Genomic DNA, 21,225 nt, shown 5'->3' on the forward strand with positions numbered 1-21,225 from the left:
TTAGTAAGACATAATCGCCCTTTACAGAAACAATGTTGACTTTTGTGCAAAAATTTATGCTCTTCTATGTTATTCTTTACTATTGTTTCATCTAATTTGCCCAGTACTGACGTTAGACTTACTGGTCTGTAATTGCCAGGACCACCTCTAGAGCCCTTCTTAAATATTGGGGTTACATTAGCTATCTTCCAGTCATTGGGTACGTAGCTGATTTAAAGGACAGGTTACAAACTATAGTTAATAGTTCCACAATTTCACATTTGAGTTCTTTCAGAACTCTTGAGTGAATGCCATCTGGTCCCGGTGACTTGTTAATGTCACGTTTCTCAATTAATTCCAAAACCTCCTCTAGTGATACTTCAATCTGTGACAATTCCTCAGATTGTCACCTACAAAAGACGGCTCAGGTTTGCTTCGTGAAGACTGAAGCAAAGAATTCATTTAGTTTCTCCACAATGACTTTATCTTCTTTAAGTGCTCCTTTTGTATCTCCATCATCCAGGGGCCCCAATGGTGGGTTAACAGTCTTCCTGCTTCTGATGTACTTAAAAATATTTTATTACCTTTTGAGTTATTGGCTAGCTGTTCTTCAAACTCCTTTTTGGCTTTCCTTACTACATTTTTACATTTAATTTGGCAGTGTTTATGCTCCTTTCTATTTACCTCACTAGGATTTGACTTCCACTTTTTAAAGGATGCCTTTTTATCTCTCACTGCTTTTTTTTACAAGGTTGTTAAGCCAAGGTGGCTCTTTTTTAGTTCTTTTACTATGTTTTTTAATTTGGGGTATACATTTAAGTTGAGCCTATATTATGGTGTCTTTGAAAAGGGTCCATGCAGCTTGCAGGGATTTCACTCTAGCCATTACCCTCTGATCCCACTGAGGGTTACCAAAAGAAACTACACCATCTGCTCAAGAAACTCCCTGAAAAAGCACAAGAACAAATCCGCACAGACAGACCTCTAGAACCCTGACCTGGGGTATTCTATCTGCTACCCAAGATCCATAAACCTGGAAATCCTGGATGCCCCATCATCTAAGGCATTGGTACCCTGACAGCAGGATTGTCTGGCTATGTAGACTCCCTTCTCAGTCCCTACAGGCTACCAGCACTCCCAACTATCTTTGAGACACCACTGACTTCCTGAGGAAACTACAATCCATTGGTGATCTTCCTGAAAACACCATCCTAGCCACTATGGATGTAGAAGCCCTCTACACCAACATTCCACACAAAGGTGGACTAGAAGCCATCAGGAACAGTATTCCCGATAATATCACAGCAAACCTGGTGGCTGAACTTTGTGACTTTGTCCTCACCCATAACTATTTCATATTTGGGAACAATGTATACCTTCAAATTAGTAGCACTACTATGGATACCTGCATGGTCCCACAGTATGCCTACATTTTTACGGCTGACTTAGAACAACGCTTCCTCAGCTCTCATCCCTTATGCCCCTACTCTACTTGTGCTACATTGATGACATCTTCATCATCTGGACCCATGGAAAAGAAACCCTTGAGGAATTCCACCATGATTTCAACAATTTCCATCACACCATCAACCTCAGCCTGGACCAGTCCACACAAGATATCCACTTCCTGGACACTACGGTGCTAATAAGCAATGGTCACATAAACACCAACCTATACCAGAAACCTAATGACCTCTATGCCTACCTACATACCTCCAGCTTTCATCCAGACCACACCACACGATCCATTGTCTACATTGTATCTGTGTTTCTATTACTATTACCTGTCTCTTCCTAAAAACAAGGATTCCCTTCTACAGGGAGGTATCCTCAGTGTCAGAAGAAACCATGACATCATCTGGAAGGAGGCTCCCAACTATGGGATCAATTTCCTCCGCTCCAGTAAGATGTTCTCCTTCCCTGAGACTTTCATCCTCCTCAACAGCACAGGCACTGTAAGACTGGGGGTGGGACTACTCTGTATCCCAGAAAGTCTCATCTATGTACCTCTGTCTCCCTTAGCTCCTCCAGTTCATCACTGTGGTCTAAGAGCCTGTACTTGGTCTCTGAGGGCCATGAACTCCTTGCACCGAATGCACACATTCACCACCTGCCCACAAGGCAGGTAATCATGCATGCTGCATTGAGTGTAATAAACTGGATAGTCCCCTCTGCTGCTGGATGTCTGCCAGCATTATTTTTAACTCCTTTGCCTTTTTTGGTGTTTTTTCTTTTTTTGGAAGGAGGGGGAAAGAGCTGTTATTGGCCTACTTTTAGAGAATGTGTATTAGGTGTACCTAGCTCTCATGTTCCCCCTCTAAACTCCCCTGTTTGCTAGCTCCTCTAGTTACTTAGGGAGTGGCTTTTTAAACCCCTATTCTCCCTAAATAGCCCCCACCCCTTGGTTAACAGTTAATGGTTCTTAAAGGACTTAGGGATCAAAGCCTCATTAAGAAGCTCTCAGCTTTGCCTAGCAGGCTGCTAGACTCGTGCAAAGCCACCCCAAACAGACCACAGTATATACCATAGGCAAACAGCAAGCACACAACAGACAACAAACTCACCCCAGTCAAATCATCATTGAATCAAAACATTTCAATATATATATTTCCAAAATGAAATATTTCAGAATTGCAGCAAATTTCACAGTATGTTTCAAAATTTCACCTTTTCAATCTGATTTTGAAGGAAAGGAAATTTTGAAATGTTAGAATCTTCCTCAGAGCAGATTCTGTTTTCCAGCGAGCTCTATTTGCTACTAATCCCAGTGACCTCACTTACACTGATTGCATGACTAAGATAAGTAGAATGTCACCTACATGTTTGCTCGCAGAAGCAGCAGTCCAGCTTTCTGCCCACCAGTTCATGTGGGAGCTGCCTGGAAACACTAATCCAGCAGTCTCCCCTTTCCCTCCCAATTCTTAACCAATGTGAAGGGAGTAACTAAGTGGAATGAGTTCCAGTGACAGCCTTAAAAACCCAGTTTGTTGCATCTTTTTCCCCTGTCATCAGCAGGAGATCGCACCTTTGTTGTCCTAATGCAATCCTCAAAGTCTTCAAACTTCTACGTTGACTCTTACCATATTTCACAATGAGTGGTTGGTCAATTGTGTGGTCTCGCTTCTCAACCACCCATCAATGTTAATTACATTTTTCCCCCAGCTGCCAATCTGATCCTTCTTGTCCTCTGTGCTCCGCTCCATCCTTCTTTTCCTCATCTCCTCCCTCATCTTCCATTGCCAACCATTTATTTCACAGCTTTGTGTTCCTCCCTTCACACCCTTCTTCTACTTGCCTTTTGATCTCAATCATCCCCTTTAATACATAACTTGTACGCTTGAAACACACCCCCAGACATTCACTGAGCCTCCAAAGAAAGCTCATGATCTTATGTTTGTAAATCTTGTTCTGTTGCCCCTTAGCTACTCTCTTTGCCATCATCTTCGGCATCATGTTATCTCTATTTAGACTGTTAACTCCTCGGGAAATGGATCTTTCTGCATGTTTTGCAATGCACCTGGCATGCTTTTGGGTGCTGTCAAACAAACAAATAATAATAGATATGAAACTGGCAGCCTGGCAGAATACTGATATCAGGAAGAAGTAGGGGCAAATTACATTATTTCTGTCATTCTGTGTACATATTGCCACTCACCAACTTTGATAAATAAACCAAAATTTCATTAAAAGTTCTCATTGATTCACTGGATAAATATTGATAGAAACCAAAGATCCCCAAATAATTGACCCTAACTGGTATATTGTAAGGATTTCCATTGTGTATCTTGAGTTAGACTTTAATTACTAAAATGGCTGAAATCTCACATGACACTTTGAATATTTGAAGTGAATGATATCTATGAGGTTAGGAATGTTTTTCAAACATGTATTTCATTTAAAAAATGGGGAAAGGTCTGCCTATTTACTGTGTAGTAACTAGGCTAGATCACACTTTAAAACACACACACTATTGGCATTTAGCAGTGCATATTTACCAAAAGGGCAACATCTCAATTTTCTTGAAGATGTGATCAGAAACTATCAAAAACCTTAGCCGACTGACTTGTCTCATCACTACATTATATCAGACAGTCTACAAACTTTTTAAACTGCTTACATTGCCAAAAGAAACAAAAACCAAGAAAAGAAGCTGATTTTATTCTGCTTCTAGTGACAGGCTAGCCAAATATCTTTAAAACAATATAGCTCAAGGAGTGATGGATTCAGGCCAGGACTTAATAAAAAAAAACCCCATACATATGGTTAGCAATCCCCTAACTAAATTATTTGCAAATTCCTGAGAGAAAAGCAATTTATTACAGACTTTGAGACGAGCCAATGTAACACTAATACTAAAGAAAAATAAACCAGGAAAGGAATGTCCTCCATTTCCCCCTTCATCAGCCCAACCAATATGCTTAGGATTGTTTCCAAAGTATTGGTTGTCATTCTGGCTCACAGATTAGAAGATTATTTAACGGTGTGAATCAAAGGGAAGATCTTCATTCAATAAAAGAAAAGAACATTATTAATATTCTATAACATGCTATACATCCCAATCACCAGATTGGACAAAAGATAGCAGATGTTTCATTAGAAGTTCAGAAGAGAATTAATAGCCAAACATGTTTGAGGTTCAGCAACAGCCGTAGGAAGTGATCTGATGAAGAGAGAACTTTTATGTACCCAGGTGCCATAATTTAACTAATTGTACATTAGAAGGCTGTAGCTAAGATAAATCCCTCTTCTATTGTTTTGCAGCTGCCCTTGAAATACTGGTAATATAGAAAATGAATTGGAGAAAAGTGTGGCAAAGAAATCACAAACACAACATTGCCCCTGACAGTGAGAGCTTTCTTTTTAGTTTGAAGGCAAACGAGTTACTCCTTGAATTAGTAAAGATGACTGATGTATGCATTTATTCATATATAAGGATAAATGAGGCACTCAGATAGCACAGTGGTGGCCACAGGTATCGTAACAAAATAGAAAAAGTCGTATTACTTTCTTTGAAACAAATGGAAACCACAGTTTGGAAAATATCAAAGGAAATGTAAAGATGTACAAAAGAGATGAACTAGGGGAACAGCTGTATAGGATATTACTTTTCTTGTATATATCTCTATTCTTCAGCTGTTGTGGGGATATTTGCATTTGAATAAGGTTGCCCTCCCTGAGAGTCCCGTTTCTCCTTCTGTTTGTTACTTCATTACCCTCCTGAATTTGTAACACCAAGGTCTATTTACTTGGAAATAGCTGATAACACATGCAGAGAATGATGACTTCACTGCAAGAGCAGAAATTTGTCTAAGAAAATAATTCTGATTATAAGCAAAATTGAGGGGTGGCGGGGCAAGAATTAAAAAAAGTGAGAAAGTAGATGTATTTGTTCAGTCTGATACATGGAAAAGTTTTTCAGTGAGAAAGACCCTCTTTAATGAACCCATACTTACACAATTAAAATTGTCTTTTGTCTGGATGCAGACATATCACCATGGCAGAGCTGTTATATCACACATGATCCCCTTAAAGTTACACTAACAGAGGGAAGTTTGGAAACTACATTTCTTGAGTCTGTGCTGTACTAGCAGAGCAACCAAAGGGGAAATAAGCTACAAGTCCAAGTGATGCTGAAGAATTCTTCTAATTTATACACTCTATACAATAACAGTCTTTTGCCAGTTCTGAACATATCCCTGATGAACTGGACAAAGAAGATCAACTTCCTTTTTTCTTGGCAGGGAAATTTAATTAAGAAACTCCCTATATATCTTTTATACTTCTAAGGCACAGTTAAAAACTAAGTCACTTGCAAAACGTGTTTAGGTTTAGCTTTTTGATTATGGCTGTATAAAAAGTATATCAAGGGAAAAATTAATCAGTCTTGAGCTGCTCTGGAAGTGACGGCTAAAGCTAAGTCTCCTGATTCTATGCATTCTGGAACACCTTGAGGGAATTCTGAAAGTCCTTTGTAGTTGGATTTTCAGTGCTGAAGGCATTTTGAAAATCCTATCCTTAATGTCTAACAGGCATAAGTATTCTATATGCATTTTGATTTTTTGTAATTATATGGTGGTGCTGTGTTCCCAAAATGGATTAAATAGATGTCATTTTTTCCAGCCTGGCTCAGTCCACCTCTCTGCATAGACACAAGTGCTGGATCCCAAGTTCTTACAACCCCTTGGGCTTGGACAGTGTGTGGTCATTGTTCTTACCTCTGGATCTCTCAGGCACACTCTCAATGTCTGACACTTTTCTTGGGCAGCTGGACCTTGAAGTCTGGCTGCCTTAACCTCATAAAATCCTAAAATTGTCAGGAACTCAAGAGGTCATTTTATCCAGTCCTGTGCACTCATGGCAGGACTAAGTACTATTTAGACCATCCCTGACAGGTGTTTGTCTAACCTGCTCTTAAAAATCTCCAATGACAGAGATTCCACAACCGCCCTGAGCAATTTATTTCAGTGCTTAACTACTCTGACAGTTAGAAAGTTTTTCCTAATGTCCAACCTAAACCTCCTTTGCTACAATTTAAGCCAATTACATCTTGTCCTATCCTTGGCAGTTTATAAGAACAATTTTTCTCCTTTCTCCTTGTAACAACCTTTTATGTATTTGTAAACTGTTATCACGTTCCCTCTCAGTCTTATCTTTTCCAGACTAAACAAACCCATTTTTTTCAATCTTTCCTCATAGGTCATGTTTTCTAGACCTTAGAATCATAGAATCATAGAATCATAGAATATCAGGGTTGGAAGGGACCCCAGAAGGTCATCTAGTCCAACCCCCTGCTCAAAGCAGGACCAAGTCCCAGTTAAATCATCCCAGCCAGGGCTTTGTCAAGCCTGACCTTAAAAACCTCTAAGGAAGGAGATTCTACCACCTCCCTAGGTAACGCATTCCAGTGTTTCACCACCCTCTTAGTGAAAAAGTTTTTCCTAATATCCAATCTAAACCTCCCCCATTGCAACTTGAGACCATTACTCCTCGTTCTGTCATCTGCTACCATTGAGAACAGTCTAGAGCCATCCTCTTTGAAACCCCCTTTCAGGTAGTTGAAAGCAGCTATCAAATCCCCCCTCATTCTTCTCTTCTGCAGACTAAACAATCCCAGCTCCCTCAGCCTCTCCTCATAAGTCATGTGCTCTAGACCCCTAATCATTTTTGTTGCCCTTCGTTGTACTCTTTCCAATTTATCCACATCCTTCCTGTAGTGTGGGGCCCAAAACTGGACACAGTACTCCAGATGAGGCCTCACCAGTGTCGAATAGAGGGGAACGATCACGTCCCTCGATCTGCTCGCTATGCCCCTACTTATACATCCCAAAATGCCATTGGCCTTCTTGGCAACAAGGGCACACTGCTGACTCATATCCAGCTTCTCGTCCACTGTCACCCCTAGGTCCTTTTCCGCAGAACTGCTGCCGAGCCATTCGGTCCCTAGTCTGTAGCGGTGCATTGGATTCTTCCATCCTAAGTGCAGGACCCTGCACTTATCCTTATTGAACCTCATTAGATTTCTTTTGGCCCAATCCTCCAATTTGTCTAGGTCCTTCTGTATCCTATCCCTCCCCTCCAGCGTATCTACCACTCCTCCCAGTTTAGTATCATCCGCAAATTTGCTGAGAGTGCAATCCACACCATCCTCCAGATCATTTATGAAGATATTGAACAAAACGGGCCCCAGGACCGACCCCTGGGGCACTCCACTTGACACCGGCTGCCAACTAGACATGGAGCCATTGATCACTACCCGTTGAGCCCGACAATCTAGCCAGCTTTCTACCCACCTTATAGTGCATTCATCCAGCCCATACTTCCTTAACTTGCTGACAAGAATGCTGTGGGAGACCGTGTCAAAAGCTTTGCTAAAGTCAAGAAACAATACATCCACTGCTTTCCCTTCATCCACAGAACCAGTAATCTCATCATAAAAGGCGATTAGATTAGTCAGGCATGACCTTCCCTTGGTGAATCCATGCTGACTGTTCCTGATCACTTTCCTCTCCTCTAAGTGCTTCAGGATTGATTCTTTGAGGACCTGCTCCATGATTTTTCCAGGGACTGAGGTGAGGCTGACCGGCCTGTAGTTCCCAGGATCCTCCTTCTTCCCTTTTTTAAAGATGGGCACTACATTAGCCTTTTTCCAGTCATCCGGGACTTCCCCCGTTCGCCACGAGTTTTCAAAGATAATGGCCAAGGGCTCTGCAATCACAGCCGCCAAATCCTTCAGCACTCTCGGATGCAATTCGTCCGGCCCCATGGACTTGTGCACGTCCAGCTTTTCTAAATAGTCCCTAACCACCTCTATCTCTACAGAGGGCTGGCCATCTCTTCCCCATTTTGTGTTGCCCAGCACAGCAGTCTGGGAGCTGACCTTGTTAGTGAAAACAGAAGCAAAAAAAGCATTGAGTACATTAGCTTTTTCCACATCCTCTGTCACTAGCTTGCCTCCCTCATTCAGTAAGGGGCCCACACTTTCCTTGGCTTTCTTCTTGTTGCCAACATACCTGAAGAAACCCTTCTTGTTACTCTTGACATCTCTTGCTAGCTGCAGCTCCAGGTGCGATTTGGCCCTCCTGATATCTTTCCTACATGCCCGAGCAATATTTTTATACTCTTCCCTGGTCATATGTCCAACCTTCCACTTCTTGTAAGCTTCTTTTTTATGTTTAAGATCCGCTAGGATTTCACCATTAAGCCAAGCTGGTCGCCTGCCATATTTACTATTCTTTCGACTCATCGGGATGGTTTGTCCCTGTAACCTCAACAGGGATTCCTTGAAATACAGCCAGCACTCCTGGACTCCCTTCCCTTTCATGTTAGTCCCCCAGGGGATCCTGGCCATCTGTTCCCTGAGGGAGTCAAAGTCTGCTTTCCTGAAGTCCAGGGTCCGTATCCTGCTGCTTACCTTTCTTCCCTGCGTCAGGATCCTGAACTCAACCAACTCATGGTCACTGCCTCCCAGATTCCCATCCACTTTTGCTTCCCCCACTAATTCTACCCGGTTTGTGAGCAGCAGGTCAAGAAAAGCGCTCCCCTTAGTTGGCTCCCCTAGCACTTGCACCAGGAAATTGTCCCCTACGCTTTCCAAAAACTTCCTGGATTGTCTATGCACCGCTGTATTGCTCTCCCAGCAGATATCAGGAAAATTAAAGTCACCCATGAGAATCAGGGCATGCGATCTAGTAGCTTCCGTGAGTTGCCGGAAGAAAGCCTCATCCACCTCATCCCCCTGGTCCGGTGGTCTATAGCAGACTCCCACCATGACATCACTCTTGTTGCACACACTTCTAAACTTAATCCAGAGACACTCAGGTTTTTCCACAGTTTCGTACCGGAGCTCTGAGCAGTCATACTGCTCCCTTACATACAGTGCTACTCCCCCACCTTTTCTGCCCTGCCTTTAATCATTTTTGTTGTTTTGCTCTGGACTTTCTCCAATTTGTCCACATCCTTACCCAGAATTGGACACAATACTCCGGTTGAGGCCTAATCATCGCAGAGTAGAGGAAAAAAAAATTATTCTTGTGTCTAGCTTACAACACTCCTTCTAATACATCCAAGAATGGTGTTTGCTTTTTTTGCAACAGTGTTACACTGTTGACTCATATTTAGCTTGTGATCCACTATGACCCCAGATCCCTTTCCACAGTACTCCTTCCTAGGCAGTCATTTCCCATTTTGTCTGTGAGCAACTGATTATTCCTTTCTAAGTGGAGTACTTTGCATTTGTCCTTATTGAATGTCATTCAATTTATTTCAGACCATTTTTCCAGTTTGTCCAGATCATTTTGAATTTTAATCCTAACATCCAAAGCACTTGCAGCTTTTCCCAGCTTGGTATCATCCGCACACTTTATAAGTGTACTCTCTCTGCCATTATCTAAATCATTGCTGAAAATATTGAACAGAAACTAACCCAGAACTGTTCCTTGCAGGACCTCACTTGATATGTCCTTTGAGCTTGCTTGTGAACCGCTGATGATTATTCTCTGGGAATGGTTTTCCAACTAGTAATGCACCCACCTTATAGTAGCTCCATCTAGGTTGTATTTCCCTAGTTTGTTTATGAGAAGGTCATGTGAAATAGTATCAAAATCCTTACTAAAGTCAAGATATACTACATCTACCACTTCCCCCCATCCACAGGGCTTGTTAGCCTCTCAAAGAAAGCTATCATGTTGGTCTGCATATTTGTTCTTGCCAAATCCATGCTGACTGTTACTTATAACCTTATTATCTTCTAGGTGTTTGCAAATTGATTGCTTAATTATTTGCTCCATTATCTTTCCGGGTACTGAAGTTAAACTGACTGGTCTATAATTCCCTGGGTTGCCCTTATTTCCCTCTTTATAGATTGGCACAATATATGCCCTTTTCCAGTCCTCTGGAATCTTTCTCATCTTCCATGACTTTTTGAAGATCCATTAACCACTCTAAATACACCAAGAAATCTGTTACCTTCAGTCAGGCACTCAAATATCACAGAATATGTTCCAAGGATATACACCTCAACACATTTTAAATCACCTTATAAACAGGGAGTTTCCATCAGAGAAGTAGATCACTTCATAGACAGGTCATCCATATATCATGAGAATATTTCACTACAGAAATAAAACAACCTCTGACCACAGACCTCTAGTTGCCACCTACCACACCACACTGGAATCCATGCGGAGTATCACCCAGAGACCACAGCCTGAAAGTAACCTTTACTGACTCCCCCCCTCTTCTGGTCTTCAACCTCACCAAGCTTATCAAAAGCTCCCCGCAGATCAGGACACACCAACTAAAAATGGCACCAGACCCTGTCAGAATAACAGATGCAAAACCTGCTGATATAGCTCCATTGCTATGAAGATCATCACACCCCACAACACACCTTTCAAGATACCTGGGTCTTACATATGCCTGTCACAACATGTGGTTTACCTCATTCAATGCACTAATTGCCCCAATAGCAACTATGTGGGTGAAACGACACAATAATTATGCTCTCAAATGTACTCACACAGAAGTATGATACAAGACAAAAACACCATAACATCTTTGGTGAACAATATAAAGTCATCACTCTATATATGACCTCTCAGTCCTCATCCTAAAAGGAAACCTGCATAGCATCTTCAAAAGACAAGCTTTGGAGCTCAACTTCATAACTTTGCTAGATGCTAAAAGTCATGGACTGAATAGAGACATTGGATTCATGCCTTATTACAACAATATGTAACCCATGAACCAATGTCCCCCCCAGTTTTTATTTTCCTTCTTTCCCCACTATGACTGAAGAAGTATTAACAGGCCACTTCACCTTGAATGGTTCCTAGAAATATGTGTTAACTACTTATGTTAAGCAATGTGTTCTACTTTATATTTAGCTGTGATACTATGAGTACATTTCCAAAACCTGAAGAACGCTTGTAAGCTCAAAAGCATCTCTCTCTCACCAACAGAACTTGTTCCAATGAAATATATTACCTCACCCTCCTCAGCTCTCCTTTATCTGAAAAGGTTATTTTCCCCCAGTTAAGACAAATTTTATTTATTCTCCATTTATTAATACTACATACTCATAGACCTCAAGGCCAGAAGGGACCATCATGATCATCTTGTCTGACCTCCTGCATTTCTCAGGTCACACAACCTTACCCACTGACTCCTGTAATAGACCCATAACCTCTGGCTGAGTTACTGAAGTCCTCAAATAATTATTTAAAGACTTCAAGTTTCAGAGAATCTACCATTTAGCCAGCAAGTGGTCCATGTCCCACTCTGCAAAGGAAGGTGAAAAACCCAAAGGGTCTCTGCCAATCAGACTGGGAAGAAAATTCCTTCCAAACCCCAAATATGGAGATCAGTTGAACCTAAGCATTTCAGCAAGACCCAACAGCTGGGAAAGAATTCTCTGTGCTAACTCAGTGCCCTCCCCATTTACTGCCTCATTTCTGACCATAGGAGATTTTTGCTACTATTGGTTGCAAATGGACAACATAACATTGTAGGCAGTCTCATCATACCATCCCCCCTCCCCCCGAAAACATATCAAGCTCAGTCTTGCAGCCAATTAGCAATTTTTCCCTCACTGCTCCTTTTGGAGGGCTCTTCCAGAACTTTACTCCTCTGATGGTTAGAAATCTTCACCTAATTTTAAGCCTAAACTTGCTGATGACCAATTTATATCTGTTTGTTCTTGTGTCAACATTGACATTTACTCTCCCTCCCTGGTATTTATCCCCCAGCCTCCGTTTGGTTAGGCTAAACAAGTCAAGCTCCTCTTTTGAGGTAGGTTTTCTATTCCTCTATTCCTCCTCTGCATCTATTCCAGTTTGACTTCAGCTTTCTTAAACATGTGAGACCAGAATTGCACACAAGATCAGGGCTCACCATTACCTTGTATAATGGTAATATCACTTCCCTATATCTACTGGAAATGTCTCACTTGGTGCATCCTAGGATTGCATTAGCCTTTTTCACGGCCAGGTACTGAGTGCAATGGCTTACAGACAAATACACAAACCCTGAATTATTAAGTGGATATGACCAAGTTAAATTACCATGTCATCTTATTTGTGCAACCTTGAAACTTACACCTTGTTTTTGTAGTTTCCCTTGTAGTTCCACAATATATCCTGATCTAGGCAGCAAAGTCAGTGGGGCATGGCATAGATACAAAGATTTATGTAGTAGGACCACAGAGCAGTACTGGGGCCAGAAATGCTGGACTTTGTAGGGAAGGGTGCAATCTTTCTTATGTATGTTCTTGTTATATGTGGGTGGGGCCAGAGGCTCTGTTGTTGTACTCTGGTTCTCACACCTAGAACCCCGGGATTCAGCGACTGGGCAAAAGTATCCTTCATGGAATGGCTCCACACTTAGAATGAGAGGGTTCCACTGACCTCAGCCCCTGCACATCTACTAGGCATGGAGACCAGTGACATGGGTTGGATGTAGGGCTGAGGATTTTGACTCACAAAAGGACAATGAATATTATCTTAAACTATTAAAAAATAATTTAAAAATAAAACAAGTAATAAATTAGGGGGGGAAATAACCAAAAACAGGAAAAAAAGAAGATTAATACTATCTAATGTTAACTTTTCCTCAGGAAGAACATGCTGAGATGGTTTCATGCAGTCAAGGAATGTTATACAGATACACATAATGACACAGGACTTCTACTTTCCTCATATCTGAAGTTAAACATTGTGAGTTTAGAACTTGAAAAATCAGCCTTAAGCATCATACACACTTTTGAATGTGGAAGAGAAAATATAAAATATCCATCTGCCTAGGATTTTCCTTTTAAATTATTTCACAATATCTTAAAAAATTATCCAGGTTTACATGATCCTATTCCAAAATATTGATATTAAGAGCAGCATTGGATTCTCTGCTGACTTATTTTATAATGATTTGCTCCTACGTTTTGCATAGTTATTAGACGACTTTGATATCCATAGAGTATGGTCCTTTCTATAGATATCTTCAAGCTAAAAAAATAATTTTAGTGCAAACTGCTTTTTCTTCAGAAAATAATTCAGAAAGAGATAACAGAGGGAGAGAGAGAGTTTCCATACAGTTTTCATTAATCCATCTACATATTCTGAAATGCATAAGCAATAAGTTTGTGATACTAGTGCAGGCCTAGAGAAAATGAAGGAAAGAGCTTTTCCGCCTATTAAATTCAGCTACAAATGTGCTGATCTGCAATGTATAAAAACTAAAGAAAGTTAAATAAATAATCGCCCCCACAATGTCTTGCTTTCTTCATTTCAGCCTTAACTGTAGTGAGATTGCTTTGATTGTGTTAAATAACATTTTCAGATGGGGTGGTGGATTTGGGTATTATTTCTAAAGGTGTCATATTATCTTATCTTATCAGGGCTCTTGTTCCTCTAAATGTTCATTTACATTCATTGTTGTTTTAACCACGCAATATTCAACCTGTTCCTGTCATTGCCTTCTCATGTTGCCAATCTGCTAACTGTTTCTGTTCCTAGTTAGGGCCATGCTATCCTTCCCTCCCCTGACACACACAAACATAGTGTTTGCATGGAATGGATGATGGACAAATATAGGGGTCCCAGCAGTAATATCCCTCTTGTCCAGAGTCTATGGACATCCCACTGAAGGAAGCAGTCAGGTCTGGTGTTTTGCAGAGTGGCAGGGAATGGTACAAAACACCTAACTCAACTCAAAAATATTAATACCATAGTGAGCAGCAGTATTAACTTCCATTGGGGAATTTCTATTTTCCATTACCATGGTTCCTATTCCTAGCCCTAGACCACAGGTTCTGTTGGGTAATTAATGCCAGCACTGTCACCCTGGCTAAAAGGAAGACAAGACAGTGGTGCAAAGAGTTTGTTGCCCTCATTATTGAGCCCAACAAAAATTATTTCAAGACCTAGAGGGATCCCAAATTATTGATTCAGCAGGAGGGACATACTCAGTTGGATGGCCACGCTCTTTGTCTTTTCCCTTGGAGGGGAACTCAAATTTAAACTCATAGGGCTACCATTCACTCCTCAGTGGTGCAGAGTGGTGCAATTTTCATCTTCCTGCATCACCTCTATATGAGGACAGACACTGCAGCTCTTTCACATGTAACCTCAATGGGAGAGCAGCTTTAATTTGCAACCATGGCACCAGTCGAACGCCATTGATGAAATCTAGCTGACAAATTAACAGAATCTCTGTGTCTTGTGCGCAACATCTCTCTAAGATAGTTCTATGGGTGCCATCAGCCTAGCATCTGAGTACCGCACAATCTTTAATGTGTTTATTTTTATACCACTTCTGTAAGGTTGGGAAGTGATGCAATTCCCATTTCACAGACTGGGAACATAGGCACAGAGAAGTTAAGTGACTTGCTCAAAACCAGCCAGACAATCAGTAGTAGAGCAAGGAACTGAACCCAGCTCTCTCAAGTTTTAAGCTAATGATCTAACCCGTGAACCTGGGTCCCTGGTTGGCAGTAGTTACTTTCTTGTCGAACCAGGGGTTTGGTACCTTGAGCCAGTGAATCTTGCCTTCACATAGACTTACCTCAAAAGACGGCCTGTAGATAGTCCCGCAGTAAGCCAGTGGAAACCAGGATAATCCTATGTTGAATAAACACTAGTTTCCTAAGTAACATATCTCCTTGCACAAAATGCTTCTCATTACAATAGTCATGTTTCTTTCTTCCCCTCTGTTTACAGATCTCCTCTCTCCAGGCAAAATCTTGATCCCGTTGAAGAAAATGGCAAAACTCCTGCTGAGTTCTATAGGAGCCATATTTTGCCCTGTGACTTAGATTGGGTCTCTGGGACAGGGACCCTGCCTTTCAATGTATTAGGTAAAGTCAAATGTATATTGCTTCAGAGCATTAGTGATTTCTTTAATGTGCTCTTCCCTCATCCCCCCCCCCACACTTTAAGTATTTAATTATTTTATTGTTGATTAACTGGGTATCTCTCTAGTGCACAACTAGACTAAAGCATCTGAGAGCTCTGACATCCTACTTTAATATCAGTGGCACAGGCAGGCCTTTGACTGTAACACAAGCTAACCACTGGGTGTGTTTTCCCTTGTTAACTACATTATTGTAGATGACCCCTAAATTATTGCTTCTTATTCATTACTAACTCTTACCTTTCTACAATCAGGTGCTCAATTCAATTTAACATGGGCAGTTTGGTCCATAGATGACTATATTTGCCATTCTTGATTTAGCCTCTCAGGTTTTAGAAATTATGTTCCCTTGTCTTCATCCAATATGCATTTGGCTGACTGGATTAGTCTGGCATGGCTATATCACGTCTTATCCTATGATGACTGTGATTGACTCTTCCTTGACTTGGGGTTCTTTCCTGGTCTAATCAAGTCTAATCAAGAGTTCACTTTGCCCAATTTGCATACCATCAGTACTGAAATATGCCATCATTATACCAGTCAAAGAAAGGCATTCTAGATTCCTCTGAGATGAAATATCATCATACTTCACATTTTATTTTCATGCCTTTAATGTAAAAGTTTCCTTTCATGTGTTTTTCAAGTCTGCTTCAATGGGCTGTGTATTACCAGTTGCTTTCCCATCTGTCTCAATTTAGTTTCTTTGACAAATTCCAATCTGGCCTTCAGAAAAATCATAGTATTAAAAACACTCCACTCAAGGTTATTAGCCATATTTTATTAACTATGAGACTTTAAAAATAAATTTTGATGCTTCTTGGCCTCCCTGCAAGCTTTTGAAACTTGACATTATAGAACTCCACACCGTTAAGAGTCACACATTCTAAACATCTTCACATTTCCCCCTGTTGTTGCACTCACTTTCTGGTTCCAGTCAAGTGCAGGACAAGATTTTTGCTTTTTAATTTTTAATGCTTTTCATGATCTTACTGCACATAACCTACCAGGTCTCTTAATCTCATAAATTTCAAATAGTACCCATCACTCTTAAACTGTACACCATGTATCTGTCCTAAATGCCCACCCGCAGTTTCATGGGTATCACACATTCACTGTTGTGGCCCTTAGGTTATGGAAGCCTGTACCTTAACACAGTGGCTCTAAATCTTTCCAGACTACTGTACCCCTTTCAGGAGTCTGATTTGTCTTGCATACCCCCAAGTTTCACCTCACTTAAAAACTACTTGCTTACAAAATCAGACATAAAAATACAAAAATGTCACAGCACACTATTACTGAAAAATTGCTAACTTTCTCATTTTTACCATATCATTATAAAATAAATCAATTGGAATATAAATATTGTACGTACATTTCAGTGTATGGTATATAGAGCAGTATAAACAAGTCATTATCTGTATGGAATTTTAGTTTGTACTGACTTCACTACTGCTTTTTATGGACTCTATTTTAAAACTGGGCAAATATGTACCCCCCTGGTTGAGAATCGCTGCCTTAACATGTGTAAGCCACACAACTTAACACATTTTAAATATATTCTTTAAAACAAAAACAACTATCTAGCTTGCTTACTGCTTCCATTCAGTTCTAGGATACAATGCATTTTTATTTCCATCTTTTAATCTGGTATGTAATATCCTTCAGTAATTATACATGTTCTGCAAAGGACTATATAGAATGCAATACCAATAAGGACAGGAGAACTCAGTAATATTTTGGGTTTTGTGACATTTATGGTCTCTTTTTTTGGTCATATTTTTTGTACGTTCACCAACCTCTTATTTTTTTTCCCCTTCAAACCACTGTTTTTCAAGGGAAATTTAATTTAAGTCTGTATATGCCTAAGTAGATGGCAGGCTGCACTATGCAAGCAATAAAGATTCTTGCTTGAAAGTAATTGTTGGCCAGACTTCTGATTCTTAGGGGAATAATGGGGAAAAATATGCTGCTGCCCAGAATTTGAGTTTTAGCTTACTAAAATGATGGCTGAGAAGGAATATGACTGCTCTCTATAAATACATCACAGAGGTAAACAGCAAGGAGGGACGAGAGCTATTTAAGATAAAGTACAATGTTGGCACAGGAACAGGTAAAATCTGGCCACAAATACATTTAGGTTGAAAATTAAAAGAAAGTTTCTCACCATCAGAGGAGTTAGATTTTGGAACAGTCTTCCAATAGCTGTAGGGGCAAACAATCTAACTAGTTTTTGCCAGAAAAAATTATATACAGGATTTATGACCGGGTTGCCTGTGTTAGCAAGGGACTGGATTTGATGACCTAGGAGGTCCCTTCTGGTCCTATGTGCTACCTCAAAGCTGAGACATTTTGAATTGTCTCCTAAATCCGGAATCTACCATCTTCAGGTGGCTACCAAATTTGATAAAAACAATTACTCTGTCACTGTGTATCGACTTTGTTTAATTCATCTGAGTACACACAATAACTTTCCTGGGCCAATCCCCTGAAACTTGAGTTTGGTATTACTGCAGCCTCAGCTCAGGTGTCAGAGTTATTGTGGCAAGCATTTGTATCACATATTTCTTATACCGGGATTTCTAACCTGGACCAGGGAACTGGTCTCTTCCCCTGCCTTCCATATATGCTTTATTTAAATAAATAATTTTGAAATAGAAAAACAACAGACATTTGTGAAAAGAGTTATATCATTTTTAACTTCAGAAATGGAATGGTTGGCTTTTTAAAAAAGATAGTTTTTAACCTCTAACTTTTTGAGCATTTTTTTTTTAAAGTGAAGTGACAAAAGGACATACTCTTATTTTGGCTCAGTAACATCATACTCCATGCTTACTGCCCATTATCTGATCCATTCTGTTTCTCAGAGGTAGAATGCCTGCTGAAACTCACCCTGGGCCAATGTACTTCTGCATCACTTCTAATTACGGGCTATGCATAAATTACACAAATCTACCCTAAATTAGTAATATACTTTGTTATACTATTGTTATATTGCTATATATCAATCCTTTTGGAAGTTAAGGACAAATTCTGCTTTATTTCAACACTTACCTGACAAATGTAAAGTAAAACTCATTCCCTACATTAAACTAATAATTTTTGTAACATTCCAAACACTGGGAAATTATTTTCTGTGAATTATTAGTGTAGAAAAGCAAGTGTAATTTAAAATAATTTCTTTAAACTAACTCAGTGGATGCCAAATGACTCCAGTTTAAACGTATCAAAAACTAATTTTAAAATGGAGAATACAAACAGAGCTGAATTATTGAGATATTAAGAACAACATTCCAGTTTTAGATACATAAAAGCATTTTTTTCCTTCCTGGAGTTTTTTAACATTGCCATGTCAGGGTTTCAGTAAAATATGATTTTATCCAAACAATAACTATCATATATGATCACATAGCCTCTTGAGTGAAGTTGTATGTAAATGAACATTTCAATTTATTTTAGATGTTATAGAACTGCTATTTACCAGTGGGCCAGTTGGGTCTTTCACTGGAACATCAACACAATTAGAGCAATAAAGAATTAATACCCTATTTAACAATTGCAGTAGATGATCCATTGCACATTGTTGGAAGTGACAAGTGTGTTTTAAGAAAATCTGGAAGATATTCGTGATGGAAGAGCTTATTTAATTATAAAATGAAAATTTGGTTCATTGGGGAAAAAATAACTTTCTAGCAGTCAAGCACACACAAGGAGAAATTCTAATCTGATTTACAGCCTGTACAACCCCAGTGACTTCAATTTAGTTGGATGGGGTACAGGACTAGAATTTGACCTGAGTGATTTGTTTCATTATCTAAATAATTGGAAACTTTTTTTTAATTTCCACTTTTTCTTCCATTGCTCTCCAAATGCTTGAGTCTCAATAGAGGATTCCAACCTTTTTCTGCCATTGTTTTCCTTACCTTGTTCCATCTCTCTTCAAACATAGAGAATTGAAAGCAACAGTCTAATGTTGATGCTTTGCCAGCTAAAAATTGGATATGCATACATATACTCCTAATTGCAATAATGTTCTAGCCAGAAAGATAGACTAGGTATTTGAATATTGATTGTGCTTTGAAGGTCTGTCCTGCCCCTTTCAAAGACATACGAATATGTAGCAACTTTAAGACAGTCAAGATATATAGACGAACAATCAATGTTTTATTATCTATTCAAAGCATCTGACTTGGCTATGACCGTAAAGGGGAAAGATAAGGTAGACATAATCAATATTATGAGCCTCATTTTAAAATTTCTTTGCCTAAAGTAAAGATTTCAAACCTGCATTGATAAGTCCATGCGGCCCAGCAACTCCTAAAGGTGCAGAGTGGCCCTCAACTCTTATTAAAAAGGAGTAGCATTGCACCTTGCATGATCGAGCCCCTGAACCCAAAAGTTTTCAAAAGTGGATGCTTGAAGTTCAACTCCTAAATCCATAGTTAGGTACTTAAGTAAGTGGCTTGATATGGAAAATAATTGATCATCCTACAGCTTCTAGACTATGAGGCCCCAATATAGCAAGGCATTTAATTACATGTTAAGTTAACCCTTATTCAGCAAGGCACTTAAAGATGTGCTTAAGGTTAAACATGTGTCCAAGTCCCATGAAGGGTCTACAAAGTGAATCCTTATGAATGATATCTTGCTGAATCAAGGATTGAATGCTGGAGGAGGCTCAACACTTTTGAAAGTCAGACCACTTAGAACTTCTTCTTTCGTATGGCTTGGCTAGGTAGCAATGATTACAAATTTGTATCTAGATTTGATAGGCAGCACATTGCCGCAGCAGTGAGCTGGTGAATGTACTTCAGGCCCTTGGTGAAAGAACAAAGGGGATGCTCAGATATGATGTGTTCCATTGTTTGTGCCTCTTGAACACAGTCACATACAGGTGTTTGCCTCATTTTCCATTTAAAGAGGGTTTGTCCACAACTTCCATGAGATGTGTATATTTAGAACTGGGGCTTTCAAAATAGCCTAGTGGAGTTAGGCACCCAAATTCCATTGCAATATGATGGGATGTGGGCAGCTGAGTACATTAGGCCCCTTTGAAAAGTCCAGACTAGGTTCCTTATTGTAGATTTAGTGTCAAGATTTTCAAAACTGGCTGCCTACAACACAATTGCTAACTTAAGTGCCTGAAGGTTTAGGTGCATTAGTCTGAAAATTTGGGCTTGCGGTGCATTTTGTCTTCTACTATTAATAATTTTCTAAAAAAAATTAATAATAAAAAAAGCCTGCTGACTTATGTGTATGCAAATAACTCCATTTCTTCTGAGTTGATAATCTATTAGTAAATAAGAAACTTCGCCATTCTTTCTTATAGCCAAACCAGGCCATAAAGTATGCTTCTCAACATGCTTCACAAAGGGTTGTGAATTGTATAAACGATCATATATGGACACTGAAAAATAATCCTTGTGAACATTGTGTTATAGTTCCAAAAATATATTTACAGTCTATTACAAAGATTACAAATGGAAGTGTCTATGTAACGGGATTATGCTAATTAAAAGCTTTTTACAGATTTTCTTCAACAAAGGCAGAAGGAGAAAAAAATTGGTATAATCAAATTGATTTTTCTAATCAAACAAATAAATAAAATGGAAAATGTAACACTGTACAGCGATAAAAAAGGGGTGGGGTGGGGTGGGGAGAGGAATGATCCATTTGAGTTTTCTGTAGCTGTCTTTGGTCTAAATGTGGGAAAACACATTATGTAGCACTGAAAATACATGTTCTTTTGTGATGCTCTGCAAGTAAAATAGAAAAATATAGTGCATTTTCAATGTATTCAGAGCTCACTACACAGAAATGTGTGTACAAAACAGACAGTATAAATTA

Source organism: Dermochelys coriacea, chromosome 3 (assembly GCF_009764565.3).
Source record: "Dermochelys coriacea isolate rDerCor1 chromosome 3, rDerCor1.pri.v4, whole genome shotgun sequence".
NCBI lineage: Eukaryota > Metazoa > Chordata > Testudines > Dermochelyidae > Dermochelys > Dermochelys coriacea.